Source organism: Nerophis lumbriciformis, linkage group LG31 (genome assembly GCF_033978685.3).
Source record: "Nerophis lumbriciformis linkage group LG31, RoL_Nlum_v2.1, whole genome shotgun sequence".
Taxonomy (NCBI): Eukaryota; Metazoa; Chordata; class Actinopteri; order Syngnathiformes; family Syngnathidae; genus Nerophis; species Nerophis lumbriciformis.
In genome coordinates, this window is record NC_084578.2 from 1246365 (window position 1) to 1266672 (window position 20308).

The window sequence follows — 20308 nt, forward strand, 5'->3', positions numbered from 1 at the left end:
AGGACAGATACCAGCCAGCACATGGCCTCTTCAACCTGCTACCCTCTGGAAGGAGGTATAGTCCTGAAGGACAGATACCACCCAGCACATGGCCTCTTCAACCTGCTACCCTCTGGAAGGAGGTATAGTCCTGAAGGACAGATGCCACCCAGCACATGGCCTCTTCAACCTTCTACCCTCTGGAAGGAGGCATAGTCCTGAAGGACAGATACCAGCCAGCACATGGCCTCTTCAACCTGCTACCCTCTGGAAGGAGGTATATTCCTGAAGGACAGATACCAGCCAGCACATGGCCTCTTCAACCTGCTACCCTCTGGAAGGAGGTATAGTCCTGAAGGACAGATACCAGCCAGCACATGGCCTCTTCAACCTGCTACCCTCTGGAAGGAGGTATAGATGGGTTGGCGCCAGGACCACCAGAATGTCTCACAGTCTGTTTCCCCAGGCTGTGAGACTGCTAAATGAACAGCCTGCCCCGGACCATCTTATTACCTCACTCTTCACCACCTCAATAATTGTGCTCTGGACATTGCATTGCTGCAACACCCATCAGACATCTGACTGTTCCCACCCCCACGTGCCTCTTATCGCCATCTTCCTGACAATGCTAAAATGTAAACTATTGTCAACCCGCACATCAATGCAGTTTCTATGTCGCTGGACAAAGCTCAAACTAAATCTTGTTGACATGTATGACTTAAGTGTTATTATGACAATGACAATAAAGGAATTGATTGATTGATTGATTGATTGATTTTGGTTTCATTAGACTAAGAGAGGCAACATTTTTGCAAGGCTTCACAGATTATTTTATTACTGGCTTCAAATGTGTCTATTTTTGGATTTGGTTATGATGTGTGACTTTCATCTTTTTTCATCATCTTCCTGAACCATTGCCACTTTAATGCTTTTAAGCCTAATCACAGCTAAGAGTTTGTTTGGCCTTTCTAACTCCACACTGTAGGTCGCGCTCATCCTGTCAAACAGTACTTCATCTGACACAGACGGGTCCTGCAGGTAAGGTTTTACAGCTTCATCACTTAAGCCAGTCAGCAATGTTTGAAGGAATCGTGTCTGTACAAGTTCTGGGTGATACTTTAGGCCAATATTTGCTCTCTCAGATGTAAGAAGGACTTTCTGTCTTAAGATCCATGGCACGAATGAGAAACTGAATAGGGGGTTTCTTTAGGCTCTTGGAGCATTGGTGTCAGCATGTGAATTAGCTCTGTGGCGTCTTTCTCAACAAAATGTGTCCTCAAAACTTGTCTTAAGGAGTTTAGTGTTCATTCTAGTCTGCTTTCCAGGTAACTTCTTATTTTGACATCAGGCGCGATTGATTGAATCGCTGCCTCCACAATTTCACCTTCATCATAACCTTTTTTCAATCCACGTTGAATTTGTCTTTCGAGACTGGTGTAATTTAATTTGTCCTTTTGACCTGCATCACCTATTTGTCCAATGATCCTAAAGTATTTTCCATACATTGGGTACGAATTAAATTGAGATCAGTTATTGACATACTTGCCAACCCTCCCGATTTTCCCGGGAGAGTCCCGAATTTCAGTGCCCCTCCCGAAAATCTTTCGGGGCCACCATTCTCACGAATTTCTCCCGATTTCCACCCGGACAACCATATTGCTTCACCGTCCTTCACTGGTTACACCTCAAAGTCAAGCGCGGCAATCAGAACAGAAGAAGAAGACGAAGCAGAAGAAGAGACATGGCGACGACGAGTAAAAAGGAAGAAGTACGCTTGCAAGTTCCAAAATGATTGGAAAAAAATAATTTCAGTTCATCCAGGACAGCTGGAAGGGGAAGAGGTTTGCTGCCTGCTAATTTTGTAGATCAGACTTCTTCATTGAAGACGCTGGCCGAACGGATATAGTCACTAATGAACGGTCGGAGAAGCACAAGGCCGGTCACAGTCCAGTATTATGGGCCACCTGGCTAAATCTCCCGTCCAAAGGCAAAACCCAGTAACTCAATTTTGGTCAAAACTGAGCTGATAATAATTTTGGAGTTACTAGGTGATATGCTTTACATTAGTGTATGCGATATTGTAATTTGTTCCGTAAGTAAGCTGCTACGCGCATGGCAGGACCTAGCAACTACCACATAACTGCGTAGATACAACAGAAAAACCTAGTATCTCAAGGGACCAATCGGATTGTACGCTGTAGTCATGTGGCAAGATGGCGGCGCCCAGCAGCATATTCACTGATTGAGGTTGTCAGACGAAGATTATTTGGTCCAGCTACTTACTTGTTTTATTCGGAAGTATGTCTTGGAGCAGAGGAAAAAGATTAGTGGCTCTAGCCCTGGAAAATGTAAGGTGAGTGAAATAAACAGCACTGCGTCGAATCAAGTAGCATGGATGATCATGATTCGCAAGCATGTGAGGTGTGCATTGATGGCCGCTCCCATGAACGTGCGTACACAACGGCTCGAATTGAGTATCAAAAGGAAATCCCCCCTGAGTTTAATGTTTGTACTGTCGATATGCAAAAGGTAATACTTTTGCCCAAGCTTTCGACCAAAGAGAGCTTCTTTGTCAGTCGCCTTATTGTCTTTAATGAGACATTTGCGCGAATGGGGGCCGACGGTCAACCTGATTATGTGATATTATGGCACGAGGGGATATCTGGACGATTGGCCCAGGACGTTGCAAGTACCTTCATTAAATGTATTGTTCTTGATTCTTCCCCTTGCATACTCTTTTGGGCAGATAACTGTGGAGGTCAAAATAAAAACTGGACACTGTATTCGGCTCTTGCCCAATGTACAAACGCAGAATGGGGCCCACACGAGATTGTGATCAAATATCTGGAGAAAGGACACACGTTCATGAGAGCAGATTCAATCCATGGCTCAATCGGCAAGAAAATGAAAGGTCAAGAAAACATCTATACGTTTGATGACTTTGTAGATCTTTGTAAGACAGCATCAAGAACCATCAAACCCGTTGTCATGGAACATCGTGAGTTCTTTGAATTCAGCGGCAAACAACGTGCTCGCAGTGGAAAGAAAACAACGATGCCGCTGTTGGGGAATGTACGTGAAGTAAAAATCACTAAAGGAAGGCGCACCATGCAGTACAAAGTGGACTTCGCTGACCATTACACTGAAGTTGATTTCTTGACTTCGAAATTCGATGTCACAGCGGAATTTCCCCCCAGACGGACAGAACCACGTGGCATTCCGCCATCAAAGAAGGAGGGAATAGTTAAATTGTTGCGCGTTGCTCCTCCTGCAAAGAGGCTCTTCTGGTTGGATATTCCTGACCGAGATGTCAGTGACTTGGCAGGGTCCATCCATCCATCCATCCATCCATCCATCCATCCATCTTCTTCCGCTTATCCGAGGTCGGGTCGCGGGGGCAGCAGCCTAAGCAGGGAAGCCCAGACTTCCCTCTCCCCAGCCACTTCGTCCAGCTCCTCCCGGGAGATCCCGAGGCGTTCCCAGGCCAGCCGGGAGACATAATCTTCCCAACGTGTCCTGGGTCTTCCTCGTGGCCTCCTACCGGTCGGACATGCCCTAAACACCTCCTTAGGGAGGCGCTCGGGTGGCATCCTGACCAGATGCCCGAACCACCTCATCTGGCTCCTCTCGATGTGGAGGAGCAGCGGCTTTACTTTGAGCTCCCCCCGGATGACAGAACTTCTCACCCTATCTCTAAGGGAGAGCCCCGCCACCCGGCGGAGGAAACTCATTTCGGCCGCTTGTACCCGTGATCTTGTCCTTTCGGTCATAACCCAAAGCTCATGACCATAGGTGAGGATGGGAACGTAGATCGACCGGTAAATTGAGAGCTTTGCCTTCCGGCTCAGCTCCTTCTTCACCACAACGGATCGATACAGCGTCCGCATTACTGAAGACGCCGCACCGATCCGCCTGTCGATCTCACGATCCACTCTTCCCTCACTCGTGAACAAGACTCCAAGGTACTTGAACTCCTCCACTTGGGGCAAGATCTCCTCCCAAACCCGGAGATGGCACTCCACCCTTTTCCGGGCGAGAACCATGGACTCGGACTTGGAGGTGCTGATTCTCATCCCAGTCGCTTCACACTCAGCTGTGAACCGATCCAGTGAGAGCTGAAGATCCTGGCCAGATGAAGCCATCAGGACCAAATCATCTGCAAAAAGCAGAGACCTAATCCTGGCAGGGTCCGTAAGATAAACAGTGTAGTGACAAAGCGGCGAATTGGCTTAACCCTGATAAAATGCTGACGCTCCTGTCATTTGTGCACGCAAATGTGGATATATGGTTCAGTCGAAATGCAACATTGTAGTTCCCATAGAGTGACACGTTCGTTTTATGTTCTACAAACATCTTGAAAAAATAAATCAGTGTATTTTTCACTATACTAGGATTTACCTTTGTAATATTTTTGATGCCTTCCGTGAATTACTATGACAAAACCCAGTAACTCATTTTCCCGCCAAATTTTAGAGACATTCTGAACGAAAATTGCAGGCTGGAATTGCGGATACCAATTAACATCAACAAAGCAGAAATCAAATCTCTGTGAATGGATGGGACTTTAATATAAAATAGATTGGTTTTCGTTTGTTTGATCAAAATCAGCTAGAAGTGAGTTACTAGGTTCTGCTTTTGGACGGGAGAAATGGAGACCCCAGGGTGAGACAAAGATGGCAATGCTGATAGCTGCAAGCAACATCCCCTTCTCGTTCGCGGATGTTTTCAACAAATCCGCGAAGGATATGTTCCCGGATTCAGAAATTGCTCACCAGTACGCAAATGGCAGAACAAAGGCTACTCAAATAGTGAAAGGTGAGTGTATAGTGTTGCCACCCGTCCCTTATAATACGGAGTCGTCCCGTATTTTAAGATTAAATTGTTAAATATTATTTTTATTTGTTTAAGTAAGCAGCAAGTATAGTACAGTTAGTAGAAAAACTGTGTTTTCATTACGGTGTATTTGATAGGTGCCATTGCCCCGGAATTGGACAAGGAAGCCATGGAACTGTGCCAAAACCAACCCTTTGGTCTGATGTGTGATGAAAGCACAAGCAGAAACAAGGACAAAGTATGTCTTTTGTATTTACACTTCTCTTGTAAAGTCATTTTGTGGCTGCTGTCAGTGAAAATTGCATATATTTTAGTGTTGTCGTGAGACGTGTAGAAACGCCAACTCAACACCAAGCCACACCGGAGTCAATGAAGAGAACGTCCTTGTAAGCTTGACCATTTACTTTTGACAATTCTTCATAGGCAAGATGGTGAAAAAGTGAAAAGAACAAAGAGACACAAACACACTTATTGCCTGTGTACATATTTGTCTACAATGACGTAGGAAAATGTAACTGTAATGTCCCAAAATGTCCAGCAGAGGGAGACTCCCGTCTGCCTGAATGACTTGAACACATAATATCCAATTCGACAATTATATTCAACATATCGGCACTATTACACTTTTTTAACGTGTCTGACATGTTAACTTATTAAAGACAACTTACGGCATTGCTTCTTCGCCGCTTTGTGTAGGATGGCAAGAGAAATGACGACAGAAGACAGCAACATGTATGACAGGGGTCCTCAAGTACAAATCTTGAAGGTCCACAAATGTTTTTTTGAAACAGGCTGGGTCCGTTTATTATCGGTCAAGCTTATATAGTAGCAGGAGGTAGGTAGTTTAACATTTTCTTAAAATTAACAAAAATAAAACAAATATCCAATAAAATACATGAAATATTTTCTTTGAAACTAAAATAAATAAGAACTTTGAAAAAATGTGTCTTCTGCATTTGACCCATCCCTTGATCACCCCCTGGGAGGTGAGGGGAGCAGTGGGCAGCAGTGGCGCTGCGCCCGGGAAGAATTTTTGGTGATTTAACCCCCAATTCCAACCCTTGATGCTGAGTGCCAAGCAGAGAAGAATGCTGGTATGAGCTTTTAAACATAACCCGTTAACTGCTGCCAATCAAATGGTGAATAAGATACTCTTTAGGGTTCATATGTTTGTAAATCTGACTGTGATGAAGTCAGTGCCTCACCAGCCATCAACCTCACCGCACGTCACTGCTCTGTTGCTATTTGTTGTTGTGTCATAGATTGAACAAAAATCTTGCTTGATGTTTCATATGACTTTTTCAGCCTCGTGATTTCTTTTTTTCTTAGCTCTGAATCATGAGGAAATGTCTCTTCAAATTCGCGGTGCTCTTTCAGATAGTGACGTTTCAGATTTTCACTTTTCACCAGAGCAACAGTAGTGTTGCATATTAGACACATTGGTCTGGTACTTGCAGTAGGTAGGATGAAAACATATTGCTCTGTCCATTCTTCCTTGAAACGTCGGTTTTCCCTGTCCACCTTTCTTTTACCAGCCTGAGCCAACTTGGAGCATGCCATTGTGATTTGATTCACATTCAGTGACTGACGAGTGAACAGTTAGCGAAGTAGCGATACGAGACAACTGTGTGCCTGCAGCGAAAGGTTCCATATGCACTGTGCACATGTGTATGACCCAGGTGGTAACAGCCTATCAGCGCGTCGTTGTGATAGAGATGACAACCCATACCCCGGAATTAGCCAATCAGAGTGGCGTTCTCTCGCTCTCGCTCCGTCTCTCTCTCTTTCTCTCTCTGAGAGAGAGAGAAAGAGAGAGAGAGAGAGAGAGACGGAGTGAGTGAGACACGAGAAATGTAAACGAAACGTGGAGATATTTGACTAAAAACAACAAAGAACGTTGACTTGCGCTAGCGATAACTCACAGATAAATACAATTATTATATTTTTTTATAATAATTATAATTATTATAATAAAACTTTTTTTTTATTTATTTTTTTACTATAATTCGTGCTGGGTCCGGACGGACACGTCGCTGGGTCCGGACATGGACCGCGGTCCACCTGTTGAGGATCACTGCTGTATGACTTGCTGTCGAACGAATACCGGAAGTCAACCAACAGGAAGTTTTGATTGATTGATTGAGACTTTTATTAGTAGATAAAAGTAATTTAGCGGAAGTGACATCATTTAACTGCTGTTTACTGATTATAGTATACAATAAATGTAAACAACTTTAGCTCCAAATTAAAGCATTGCAGTCACTAATACAAAAATATTATCAAGTAATTATGTCAAGAATATTAACAATTGACTTCAGGACAACACAAACACACACACACACACACACACATATATATACCGTAATTTTCAGAGTATAAATCACACCGGCCGAAAATGCATAATAAAGAAGGAAAAAAACAGATATAAGTCGCACTGGAGTATAAGTTGCATTTTTGGGGGAAATGTATTTGATAAAAGCCAACAGCAAGAATAGACATTTGAAAGGCAATTTAAAATAAATGAAGAATAGTGAACAACAGGCTGAATAAGTGTACGTTATATGAGGCATAAATAACCAACTGGTATGTTAACGTAACATATTATGGTAAGAGTCATTCAAATAACTATAACATATAGAACATGCTATACAATCTGTCACTCCTAATCGCTAAATCCCATGAAATCTTATACGTCTAGTCTCTTACGTGAATGAGATCAATAATATTATTTGATCTTTTACGCTAATGTGTTAATCATTTCACACATAAGTCGCTCCTGAGCAGGCCCGGCCCTAACCAATCTGGCGCCCTAGGCAATATTTTAGGTGGCGCCCCCCCACATCGGCAGTGAAGTGTATATACTCACATCAAGAACCCGAATAGCTTTTTCTTTGACCTTTTTTTTTTACTTACAACTATACCTAATATATAAAGGGGTGGAAAAGTGACTATTACCTGCAGGGCAAACATTAGCTAACCAGAAGGCAATAACAATGTAAACAAAAAACACCTGCTTAAAAGATCTAATACAAATGTCCCTGAGGAATGTAAGGTGGGAGTACTGTAATTACCTAACGTTACATTATTATTTTCCATAACAATTTAGCCCCCTCCACAATATTAACCCGACGTTAAAACAGAACTAGCTATTTATTGATTAGCAATTGCCGAATCATGTAACATTAGCTTAATGCTAAAAAGCCAGGTTACTATCACATTCTGTAACAGACAAATAATTTCATGTAGGCTAACGTTACCTACCTGCTACCTCTGTCTTTTCTCGTTTCTCCTCCTCTTCTTTTCTCTTTTTTCTTCCCTGGGCACCTGACAGTTTTGGCCGTTTTGACATCTTGTGTTGATTTTTTTGATGTGGTAACGTCCAAAAAGAGTCATGATACGGGAAGGGAGGGGGCGCACCGTGCGGGGGGAGGAGGGGGTGTAATGTTGTAACAAATAATATTTCTATTAAATAGGCTTTAATTTGTATTTTAATTAACGTGGGATTATTTTTTGTATTTAGAAATAATAGTACCAACTTTTTTTTTTTTTTTTCCCCTCCAACATTTGTGGCACTGGCGTGGCGCCCCCTGATGGACGGCGCCCTTAGCATTTGCCTATACGGCCTATGCCACGGGCCGGCCCTGGTTGGCATGTATGGTTATTGACATATTGACAAGTATGATTATTGACATATTGACAAGTATGATTATTGACATATTGACAAGTATGATTATTGACATATTGACAAGTATGATATTGACATATTGCCAAGTATGATATTGACATATTGACAAGTATGATTATTGACATATTGACAAGTATGATATTGACATATTGCCAAGTATGATATTGCCATGCTTTCTTTGTGCGTGTGGTACACTTATTGGGTGATGTTGGTGGCACTGTTGGACTTGTAGTACCACAGTCTGCCAATGAGGGGCGCTCCAAGACCACATGTGACTGCTCAGGAGTTGGACTTGTAGTACCACAGGCTGCCAATGAGGGGCGCTCCAAGACCACATGTGACTGCTCAGGAGTTTCATGCTCCACTGGTAAGTTGCTGCTGTCAGCATTTAAATGGATCTTATCCATGAAATCATTTGTTGCAAAAATTGTACAGACATACCTTCATCTTCTAAACTTGTAATGTCCTCACTTTCCAAGTCATTGAGAATCTCTCTCCTTAGTAAGCGACAGCTCGATTGCACTTCTTCCGCAAGTCCTAATTTCAACTCTTCACTTATTAATTAGAGATGACGTACTGATAACGTGACAACTTTCTTTTCTATTCCGGTCAGTTTCAGTAGTGATTCCCTCTCAACATCCATCTTCACACTGCGTTTACTCACAAATGGCTGGTCTTGATTGGTGGACTTTCTCCTCTCGGCGGAAACACCAAAATGATGTTGCACCCTTAAAATGACCAAACATTGTCTCTTAGGTGCAATATTTCTTCACAGTTCATATTACAATACCATACTTGCCAACCTTGAGACTCCGATTGCGGGAGGTGGGGGCGTGGTTGGGGGCGTATATTGACAGCTAGAATTCATACATACATATATATCATATATATATATATATATATATATATATATATATATATATATATATATATATATATATATATATATATATATATATGTGTGTGTATATATATATATATATATATATGTATATATATATATGTATATATATATATATATACATACATACATAGAAAAAAAAAAAGAAGAAAAAAAAAATATATATATATATATATATACATCCTGAAAATATGCAAACAAAACTGTGTTTAGATCATTGATACTTCAAACGTGCATAAATAAATATTAAGGAATATAACATAACTTGGCTTCTGAGAGTTTCAAAATGTAATGAATAAAATGCTAAAGTTGTTGATTAACAAGCAATTATATTAATAATCAGTGTTGGGACTAACTTACTGTAACCCCGTTAGTTTCAGCGGTAACTAGTAATCTAACGCGTTATTTTTTATATTCAGTAACTCAGTTACCGTTACTACATGATGCGTTACTGCGTTATTTTACGTTACTTTTGATGTAGTATAAAGTGTGTTTTATCGGAGCGCTGCTGTGTCATCGTTCTGATTCTTCTTGTGTCACAAGCCGGAGAAGAGAGAGAGACATGCGCTCTGTGTGTGAGTGAGTGTGAGGGAGGAGAGGGAGGAGAGGGAGGAGAGGGAGGAGAGGGGGGCGTGTCTGATCATGGCGAAGCCAGAAGTCGAGTTTGCTAACATGGAGATATTTTCACTACTTTTCTTTTGTCGAGCACAAAGAAAAGAACATTTTAGTTAAATGTAAATTGTGCTTTGGATCAAAGATGCCATCTACTGCCCAAAACAGCAATTCAAATCTGCTGAAACAAGCTACATAGCAACATGCTTCCACGAAGCTAGTAAAGAGAGACAGAGACTCTGATGCCACTTCAGCACTGAAGGTACACACTCTGTCAATCAATGTTCCCTCTAATTGTTCATGTGTGAGCAAACGCAAAAAGTCCCTGAGCATTGAGTGGAGTCCATGTGAGCAACTTTAGACGTGCACACTGTGGCTACACCAGCAGCACACCTGTCCCAAACCTCACTAAATAACAACTTACATCTCCATCCATCCATCCATTTTCTACCGCTTGTCCCTTTCGGGGTCGCTGGAGCCTATCTCAGCTGCATTCTGGCGGAAGGCTGTGTACACCCTGGACAAGTCCCCACCCATCGCAGGGCCAACACAGATAGACAGACAACATTCTCTTATTATTAGAATCAAATGACAGCAGTCATTTCCATTTCTAATAGAAGTGTTTAGGCCCACTTACAATGACAATAACAACAAATATTGTTTTTCATGAACTGTGTACTTGTATTGTTTGTCTGGGTGGAGGTCCTGCTTTGGAAATAGTTTGTACCCCTTTCAGACATTGCATTTAGTTCCCATTAAAACATTCACATGTTGCACAATGAGATGTAAGCAGGGGATCATGTGTACATTCCTGCAACTTCCTGTTTGTAAAAAATATATTTTTATTAGTATGTATTTAATATATTAACAGCATTTAATGATTAATATTTATAAATTAAGATTCCTAATAAATGACACTAGAATAGGCACACATTTGATTGGTAAATCATAGTGTAACGACCTGGAATGACACTTTATGTGTGGTGTTGGAGTTGTCCGACTTTTTGTGTGGCTGTAAACGCATCACTCTAAATGTATAGACTATAAAGTTCACAAACATAAAGAGGGATGCTAGTGGGCCAGGCCAATCGTTCCTTATCTCTAAACTAAAACTGGGGAAATGTGTAGAGTGTTCTGGGCTTCAGACATGATTTTGTGTCAGAATTTCTTGAGGAAAAAATGCCTGGTTAGGCTTTGTGTATGTAGTGTGTGCCTTTCTTGCTTTACATCTATGCTGTTATTATGCTGTTTGTTACTTATGTATGTTAAGTTGCAGCTATTTAAAATAGTTTTGTCAATTTGATCTGGACAGAAACAAATTGGCCTTTGAAACATATCTTTGTCTTTGTGTGTTGTATGTAGAGCACATTGTTTGTGTGTTGTATGTAGAGCACATTGTTTGTGTGTTGTATGTAGACCACATTGTTTGTGTGTTGTATGTAGAGCACATTGTTTGTGTGTTGTATGTAGACCACATTGTTTGTGTGTTGTATGTAGACCACATTGTTTGTGTGTTGTATGTAGACCACATTGTTTGTGTGTTGTATGTAGACCACATTGTTTGTGTGTTGTATGTAGACCACATTGTTTGTGTGTTGTATGTAGACCACATTGTTTGTGTGTTGTATGTAGACCACATTGTTTGTGTGTTGTATGTAGACCACATTGTTTGTGTGTTGTATGTAGACCACATTGTTTGTGTGTTGTATGTAGACCACATTGTTTGTGTGTTGTATGTAGAGCACATTGTTTGTGTGTTGTATGTAGAGCACATTGTTTGTGTGTTGTATGTAGAGCACATTGTTTGTGTGTTGTATGTAGACCACATTGTTTGTGTGTTGTATGTAGACCACATTGTTTGTGTGTTGTATGTAGACCACATTGTTTGTGTGTTGTATGTAGACCACATTGTTTGTGTGTTGTATGTAGACCACATTGTTTGTGTGTTGTATGTAGAGCACATTGTTTGTGTGTTGTATGTAGACCACATTGTTTGTGTGTTGTACGTAGACCACATTGTTTGTGTGTTGTATGTAGACCACATTGTTTGTGTGTTGTATGTAGAGCACATTGTTTGTGTGTTGTATGTAGACCACATTGTTTGTGTGTTGTATGTAGACCACATTGTTTGTGTGTTGTATGTAGACCACATTGTTTGTGTGTTGTATGTAGAGCACATTGTTTGTGTGTTGTATGTAGAGCACATTGTTTGTGTGTTGTATGTAGACCACATTGTTTGTGTGTTGTATGTAGACCACATTGTTTGTGTGTTGTATGTAGACCACATTGTTTGTGTGTTGTATGTAGACCACATTGTTTGTGTGTTGTATGTAGACCACATTGTTTGTGTGTTGTACGTAGACCACATTGTTTGTGTGTTGTATGTAGACCACATTGTTTGTGTGTTGTATGTAGAGCACATTGTTTGTGTGTTGTATGTAGACCACATTGTTTGTGTGTTGTATGTAGACCACATTGTTTGTGTGTTGTATGTAGACCACATTGTTTGTGTGTTGTATGTAGAGCACATTGTTTGTGTGTTGTATGTAGAGCACATTGTTTGTGTGTTGTATGTAGACCACATTGTTTGTGTGTTGTATGTTGAGCACATTGCTTAGCAGAGTTGAGTGATGCAAATGCATGTCAAGTTGATCAACACATTGTATTATTCTCCAGTGCAATAACAGTACTAAAATGAAGGCTAAAAGGGCATTAATTGGAGCTTTAAAAAAAAAAGAAGAAAAAAAGAAGTAACTAAATAGTTACTTTTCACAGTAACGCATTACTTTTTGGTGTAAGTAACTGAGTTAATAACTGAGTTACTTTTGAAATGAAGTAACTAGTAACTATAACTAGTTACTGTTTTTCAGTAACTAACCCAACACTGTTAATAATTAAATATGGTCATTTTAAATGAATTATTATGATAATTTAAAATCAATTATTTCAAATATGTTTATTTTAATGTATAATTCTAATGCCTGGATGTAATATTCTATGGCTGGATGTAATAAGGAGTCACGAAAAAATACAAATAAAAATACAATTAATTTTGATGTTTTTAGCTAAATATAGTAAAAATGTATTTAGTTTTTCTTTTCTTTTTTTAAATTAATAAATATATTTATTTTTAGGTAAGATAAACATAATAATACAATTTATCTCTAGTCTGGATGATTTAGTTCTTGTCACCCTGTTGTCCTCCCGTCGTGAAAAAAGGCTGTCCTCACTCAGGTCCGCATGGAGCTGGAGGGGGCGTGGCCTCCAGCTCCGGCTGAAAATCGGGAGATTTTCGGGAGAATATTTGTCCCGGGAGGTTTTCGGGAGAGGCGCTGAATTTCGGGAGTCTCCCGGAAAATTCGGGAGGGTTGGCAAGTATGGTGTACACGTGCAAGGCGCTCTCATTACTGCTTCCAGAAGCACCCAGTCTTACACACTGGAAATAGAGGACAGGTGTGTGTGTGTGCGCGTGTGTGTGTGTGTGTGTGTGTGTGTGTGTGCGTGCGCGTGCGTGCGTGCGTGCGTGTGTGTGTGTGCGTGTGTGTGGATGTGTCCACGTGCAAGGCACTCTCATTACTGCTTCCAGAAGCACCCAGTCTTACACACTGGAAATAGAGGACAGGAGTGTGTGTGTGTGTGTGTGCGTGTGTGTGTGTGTGTGTGTGTGTGCGTGTGTGTGTGCGTGTGTGTGTGGGTGCGTGTGTGTGTGTGTGTGTGTGTGTGTGTGTGTGTGTGTGTGTGTGTGTGTGTGCGTGTGTGTGCGTGTGTGTGTGTGTGTGTGCGTGTGTGTGCGTGCGCGTGTGCGTGTGAGTGTGTGCGTGTGTGTGTGTGTGTGTGTGTGTGTCTGTCCTAAATGGATTTGCAGACACGTGCTGGTGTAGGAAAAAAGGAGGAGGAGGTTTGTGTTATACAAGGTTGTTGCTGGCGTGAAATGAAAGCAGGAACATTTGCACAAAGGCACAAAGGCAGCATGAAAAGAGCACAATGTGTTTGTTGTTACTCTCACCATGAATGCTTTTTGACTCCCATGTTGGTCATGTGATCAATGATCAACAACTGACAGGAGAATATGCAAATGGGATTGCTCAGCACACGCGTGTGATCCATCAAGACTACAATTGTTCTGTGTTGCGTCTTTATTTTTGACGCATGTTCTGAAATACGATTTAAATAAACCAAACATTATTTGGTTACCAAACCTATTTCTGGGGCTGAGGTTGCCGAGGTAGTTAAAAAGCTCCTCGGTGGCAAGGCCCCGGGGGTGGATGAGATCCGCCCGGAGTTCCTTAAGGCTCTGGATGTTGTGGGGCTGTCTTGGTTGACAAGACTCTGCAACATCGCGTGGACATCGGGGGCGGTACCTCTGGATTGGCAGACCGGGGTGGTGGTTCCTCTCTTTAAGAAGGGGAACCGGAGGGTGTGTTCTAACTATCGTGGGATCACACTCCTCAGCCTTCCCGGTAAAGTCTATTCAGGTGTACTGGAGAGGAGGCTACGCCGGATAGTCGAACCCCGGATTCAGGAGGAACAGTGTGGTTTTCGTCCTGCTCGTGGAACTGTGGACCAGCTCTATACTCTGGGCAGGGTCCTTGAGGGTGCATGGGAGTTTGCCCAACCAGTCTACATGTGCTTTGTGGACTTGGAGAAGGCATTCGACCGTGTACCCCGGGAAGTCCTGTGGGGAGTGCTCAGAGAGTATGGGGTAACGGACTGTCTGATTGTGGCAGTCCGCTCCCTGTATGATCAGTGTCAGAGCTTGGTCCGCATTGCCGGCAGTAAGTCGGACACGTTTCCAGTGAGGGTTGGACTCCGCCAAGGCTGCCCTTTGTCACCCATTCTGTTCATAACTTTTATGGACAGAATTTCTAGGCGCAGTCAAGGCGTTGAGGGGATCTGGTTTGGTGGCTGCAGGATTAGGTCTCTGCTATTTGCAGATGATGTGGTCCTGATGGCTTCCTCCGGCCAAGATCTTCAGCTCTCACTGGATCGGTTCGCAGCCGAGTGTGAAGCGACTGGGATGGGAATCAGCACCTCCAAGTCCGAGTCCATGGTTCTCGCCCGGAAAAGGGTGGAGTGCCATCTCCGAGTTGGGGAGGAGATCTTGCCCCAAGTGGAGGAGTTCAAGTACCTCGGAGTCTTGTTCACGAGTGAGGGAAGAGTGGATCGTGAGATCGACAGGCGGATCGGTGCGGCGTCTTCAGTAATGCGGACGCTGTATCGATCCGTTGTAGTGAAGAAGGAGCTGAGCCGGAAGGCAAAGCTCTTGATTTACCGGTCGATCTACGTTCCCATCCTCACCTATGGTCATGAGCTTTGCCGAAATGAGTTTCCTCCGCCGAGTGGCGGGGCTCTCCCTTAGAGATAGGGTGAGAAGCTCTGTCATCCGGGGGGAGCTCAAAGTAAAGCCGCTGCTCCTCCACATGGAGAGGAGCCAGATGAGGTGGTTTGGGCATCTGGTCAGGATGCCACCCGAACGCCTCCCTAGGAAGGTGTTTCGGGCACGTCCGACCGGTAGGAGGCCACGGGGAAGACCCAGGACACGCTGGGAAGACTATGTCTCCCGGCTGGCCTGGGAACGCCTCGGGATCCCCCGGGAGGAGCTGGACGAAGTGGCTGGGGAGAGGGAAGTCTGGGCTTCCCTGCTTAGGCTGCTGCCCCCGCGACCCGACCTCAGATAAGCGGAAGAAGATGGATGGATGGATAAACCAAACATAAGAAAGTGGAATAAAAAAAGCAAACATGTGAAGTGATACAAGAACACGTTTCATTGTTGATTCTAATTAGTCAGTTAAAAAATAATAATGAATCAAAATCAATGTTGTTATGAATTATTGATCTGTTTCAGGCTCCAATTACCTCACGTCAAATATTTTTTGGGGGAAATATTGCACGTTTTGTGTGTTTGTCATTTGAAAAGCGAGGTTGTATTTGACAAAAAAGGGCGTAAAACAAATAAATTAGAAAAAAAATAAACCAAGAAAAATAATAAAATCTTATAATTGACGGATACACCTGAAGTTGATATAGAGATTTAGTTGTTGAAGGTAAAACAAACAAATAATGTATGACTTGTTTTTAACACTTTTATGAGTGAGAACCTTTTGGATCCCCAAGAACTTTAGTGGGATTTTTTTTTAAACTATCATTGATCAAAAAATAATAATGAATCAAAATCGATGTTCTTCTGAATTACTGACATACTCAAGGTTACAATTACTTCACATCAAATATTACACTTTGAAATATTTTGGGGTAAAAATGTTGCATTTTGTTGTGTTTTTGTCATAAAAAAAAACATAAAACAAACCAAAAAAAATTTCTAAAAATGTACAAAGTGAAGTTGATCTCGAGGTTTAAGCGTTGACAGTAAAAAAAAAAAAAAAATTTAACACTTTTTTAAGTGGGACCCTCTTGGGGTCCCACTCAAGAATTGTATTGTTGTTGTTTTTTATTTTAACGGTCATTGCTTAAAAAATAATAATGTTATGAATTACTGACATATTTTAAGGCTCCAATTACTTCACATCAAATATTTTTGGGGGGGAAATTTTGCTTATTTTGTGTGTTTGCCGTTGGAAAAACTAGGTTTAATTTGACAAACAGGGTTTAAAACTAATAAATTAGGGAAAAAAACAAGAAAAATAATAAAATCTTATAATTGACAGATCTGAAGTTGATCTAGAGAATTAGGCGTTTAAAGTAAAATAAAAAAATAATAATGTGTGGCTTATTTTTAACACTTTTATGAGTAGGAACCTTTTTGATCCCCAGGAATTTTTGTGGGATTTTTTTTTAACTATCATTGATCAAAAATAATAATAAATTAAAGCTGCAAGCAGCGTTGGTCGGGCCCACGTATTTGGCAGGTGCTAGTCCTAAGTGTCCCAATACTTTTGTCCAGTTTTAGTAGTAAGTGTCCCAATGCTTTTGTCAAGTTGTAGTCCTAAGTGTCCCAATACATTTGTCCAGTGTAGGTGTCCCAATACTTTTTTCCAGTGGTAGTCCTAAGTGTCCCAATACTTTTGTCCAGTTTTAGTCCTAAGTGTCCCAATACTTTTGTCCAGTTTTAGTCCTAAGTGTCCCAATACTTTTTTCCAGTGGTAGTCCTAAGTGTCCCAATACTTTTGTCCAGTTTTAGTCCTAAGTGTCCCAATACTTTTGTCCAGTGTAAGCGTCCCAATACTTTTATAAGTGGTAGTCCTAAGTGTCCCAATACTTTTGTCAAGTCTAAGTCCCAAGTGGCCCAATACGTTTGTCAAGTTTTAGTCCTAAGTGTCCCAATACTTTTGTCCAGTTTTAGTCCTAAGTGTCCCAATGCTTTTGTCCAGTGTAAGCGTCCCAATACTTTTGTCGAGTGGTAGTCCTAAGTGTCCCAATACTTTTGTCAAGTTTTAGTCCCAAGTGGCCCAATACTTTTGTCAAGTTTTAGTCATAAGTGTCCCAATACTTTTGTCCAGTTTTAGTCCTAAGTGTCCCAAAACTTTTGTCCAGTTTTAGTCCTAAGTGTCCCCTTCTTTTGTCAAGTTGTAGTCCTAAGTGTCCCAATACTTTTGTCCAGTGTAAGTGTCCCAATACTTATGTCCAGTTGTATTCCTAAGTGTCCCAATACTTTTGTCTAGTTTTCATCCTAAGTGTCCCAATACTTTTGTCAAGTTTTAGTCCCAAGTGTCCCAATACTTTTGTCCAGTTTTCGACGTAAGTGTCCCAATACTTTGGTCCAGTGTAAGTGTCCCAATACTTTTGATCAGTAGTAGTCCTAAGTTTCCCAATACTTTTGTCAAGTTGTAGTCCTAAGTGTCCCAATACTTTTGTCTAGTTTTCATCCTAAGTGTCCCAATACTTTTGTCAAGTTTTAGTCCCAAGTGTCCCAATACTTTTGTCCAGTTTTCGACGTAAGTGTCCCAATACTTTGGTCCAGTGTAAGTGTCCCAATACTTTTGATCAGTAGTAGTCCTAAGTTTCCCAATACTTTTGTCAAGTTGTAGTCCCAAGTGTCCCAATACTTTTGTCCAGTTGTCGTCCTAAGTGTCCCAATACGTTTGTCCGGTGGTAGTCATAAGTGTCCCAATACTTTTGTCCAGTTGTCGTCCTAAGTGTCCCAATACGTTTGTCCGGTGGTAGTCATAAGTGTCCCAATACTTTTGTCCGGTGGTAGTCATAAGTGTCCCAATACTTTTGTCCAGTTGTCGTCTAAGTGTCCCAATACGTTTGTCCGGTGGTAGTCATAAGTGTCCCAATACTTTTGTCCAGTTGTCGTCCTAAGTGTCCCAATACGTTTGTCCGGTGGTAGTCATAAGTGTCCCAATACTTTTGTCCGGTGGTAGTCATAAGTGTCCCAATACTTTTGTCTAGTGTACCTACCTTGTCTGCATTGTGTGGGCACGCTGGTTTTTAAGCAGCCATCTTAAAAAAACATCAGTGCAGCGGTTCTTTGAAGGGTCATAAAATCAAAACCGGAGCAGTTAGAAAAACGCTGTTCTGTACTTTTATACACATGGGTTCAATCTCTCTCCTGTGTTAGTTTGAAGCCGAAACGACAAACGCGCTCAGAGGAGATAGTTTTTGAAGGAAGGTGACCGGTTTTTACAAAAAAATTGTTTTGAAGGGGGAATAGCAAACTTCCTGTTGATTTTTGCTGGGGGTTGTCAATCTATGAAATGTAGGTCTAAGTGAGACTTACATAGAGGTTTTTGTTTGATGTCTCTCCGACCTTTCCAGTGGGAGTTACAGGCAGTTTTGTCATTTTTTTCTTCCGAGGAGCAGTTTTTTTCAGCGTTTTATTCAAAAATTGCGCTAGAGCGCAATTTTGAGATTTGGGGTTAGGTTTTTTTATTAGATCGCAATTTTTGCCAGTCCTGATGTGTGTGTTCAGTTCGGTGAGTTTTGAAGCAAGTTAAGGGGGTCAAATTACAGCTCAAAGAGGCAAAAGTGACTGTTTTTAGTACTTTTTTGTCTTGAAGGGGGAATTGCCAACTTCCTGTTGATTTCTGCCCAAGGATGTACAATTATGAAATCTAGGTCTAAGTCAGACCTACATAGAAAATTTTGTTTCATGTCTTTCCGACCTTCCTAGTGGGAGTTACAGGCAGTCTAGTTTGTTTTTTTCCTAGGGAGCGCTAGAGCGCACTTTTGAGTTTTGGGGTTCGGTTTTTTCATTAAAAGACAATTTTCGCAGGTCCTGATGTGTGGGTCAAATATGGTGAGTTTTGAAGCATGTTAAGGGGGTCAAATTAGTGCTCAAAGAGGCGGCCGGTATAATAATAATAAAACCTTACAAATTCAATAGGTCCTTATGTCCCATTGCATAAGGGAGTCCTTATACAATGGGCCATGCGGGCCCTAATTAAAATCAGTGTTGCTCTTAATTACTGACATATCCAAGGTTACAATTACTTCACATCAAATATTACACTTTGAAACATTTTTTGGGGGAAAATATTGCATTCTTTGTGTTTTTGTCATAAAAACCCTAAAACAAACAAACAAAAAATACTAAAAATGTATAAAGTGAAGTTGATCTTGAGGTTTAAACGTTGGTAGTAAAAAAAAACGTGTTTTTTTTTTAACACTTTTATGAGTGGGACTCTTTTGGGTCCCCAACAAATGTATTGATTTTTTTTTTTTTTTTACGGTCATTGCTTAAAAAATAATAGTGTTATGAATTGTTGACCTATTTAAGGTTCCAATTACTTCACATCAAATATCTTTTGGCGGGAAATATTGCATATTTTGTGTGTTTGCCGTTTGAAAAACTAGGTTTTAGTTGACAAAAAGGGAGTAAAACAAATAAAACCAAAAATGCTCACTGCTCCCCTCACCTCCCAGGGGGTGATCAAGGGTGATGGGTCAAATGCAGAGAAGAATTTGGCCACACCTAGTGTGTGTGTGTGTGTGTGTGTGTGTGTGTGTGTGTGTGTGTGTGTGTGTGTGTGTGTGTGTGTGTGTGTGTGTGTGTGTGTGTATGTGTGTGTGTGTGTGTGTGTGTGTGTGAGACAATCATTGCTACTTTAACTTTAACTTTAAATTAGAAAAAAAAACAAGAAAAATACATAAGAATGATGTTTTGGTCCACATTAAAATTATGGGACGGGCCAAATTAAATGAAGTGGCGGGTCAAGTTAGAATGATGTTTTGGGCCACTTTAGAAAATTAGGAAAGGGCCATTTTAAATGAATTGACAGGCCACATTAATTAATGTTTTTGGCCACATTTGAATGATTTGGTGGGCCACTATAATCAATGTTTTGGGCCACATTTGAATGATTTGGTGGACCACATTAAATTAATGTTTTGGGCCA

At 41.3% G+C, this 20308-nt stretch overlaps 1 long non-coding RNA gene across 1 annotated transcript; it reads left to right on the top strand.

Annotated features, from left to right (window-relative positions):
* Positions 1–2167: 2167 nt before the first annotated feature.
* LOC140677444 (uncharacterized) lies at positions 2168–5989 on the top strand. The gene is made up of 3 exons (XR_012049246.1): positions 2168–2332; positions 4950–5050; positions 5127–5989. It is a non-coding gene; the product is annotated as an uncharacterized lncRNA (long non-coding RNA).
* Positions 5990–20308: the final 14319 nt, after the last annotated feature.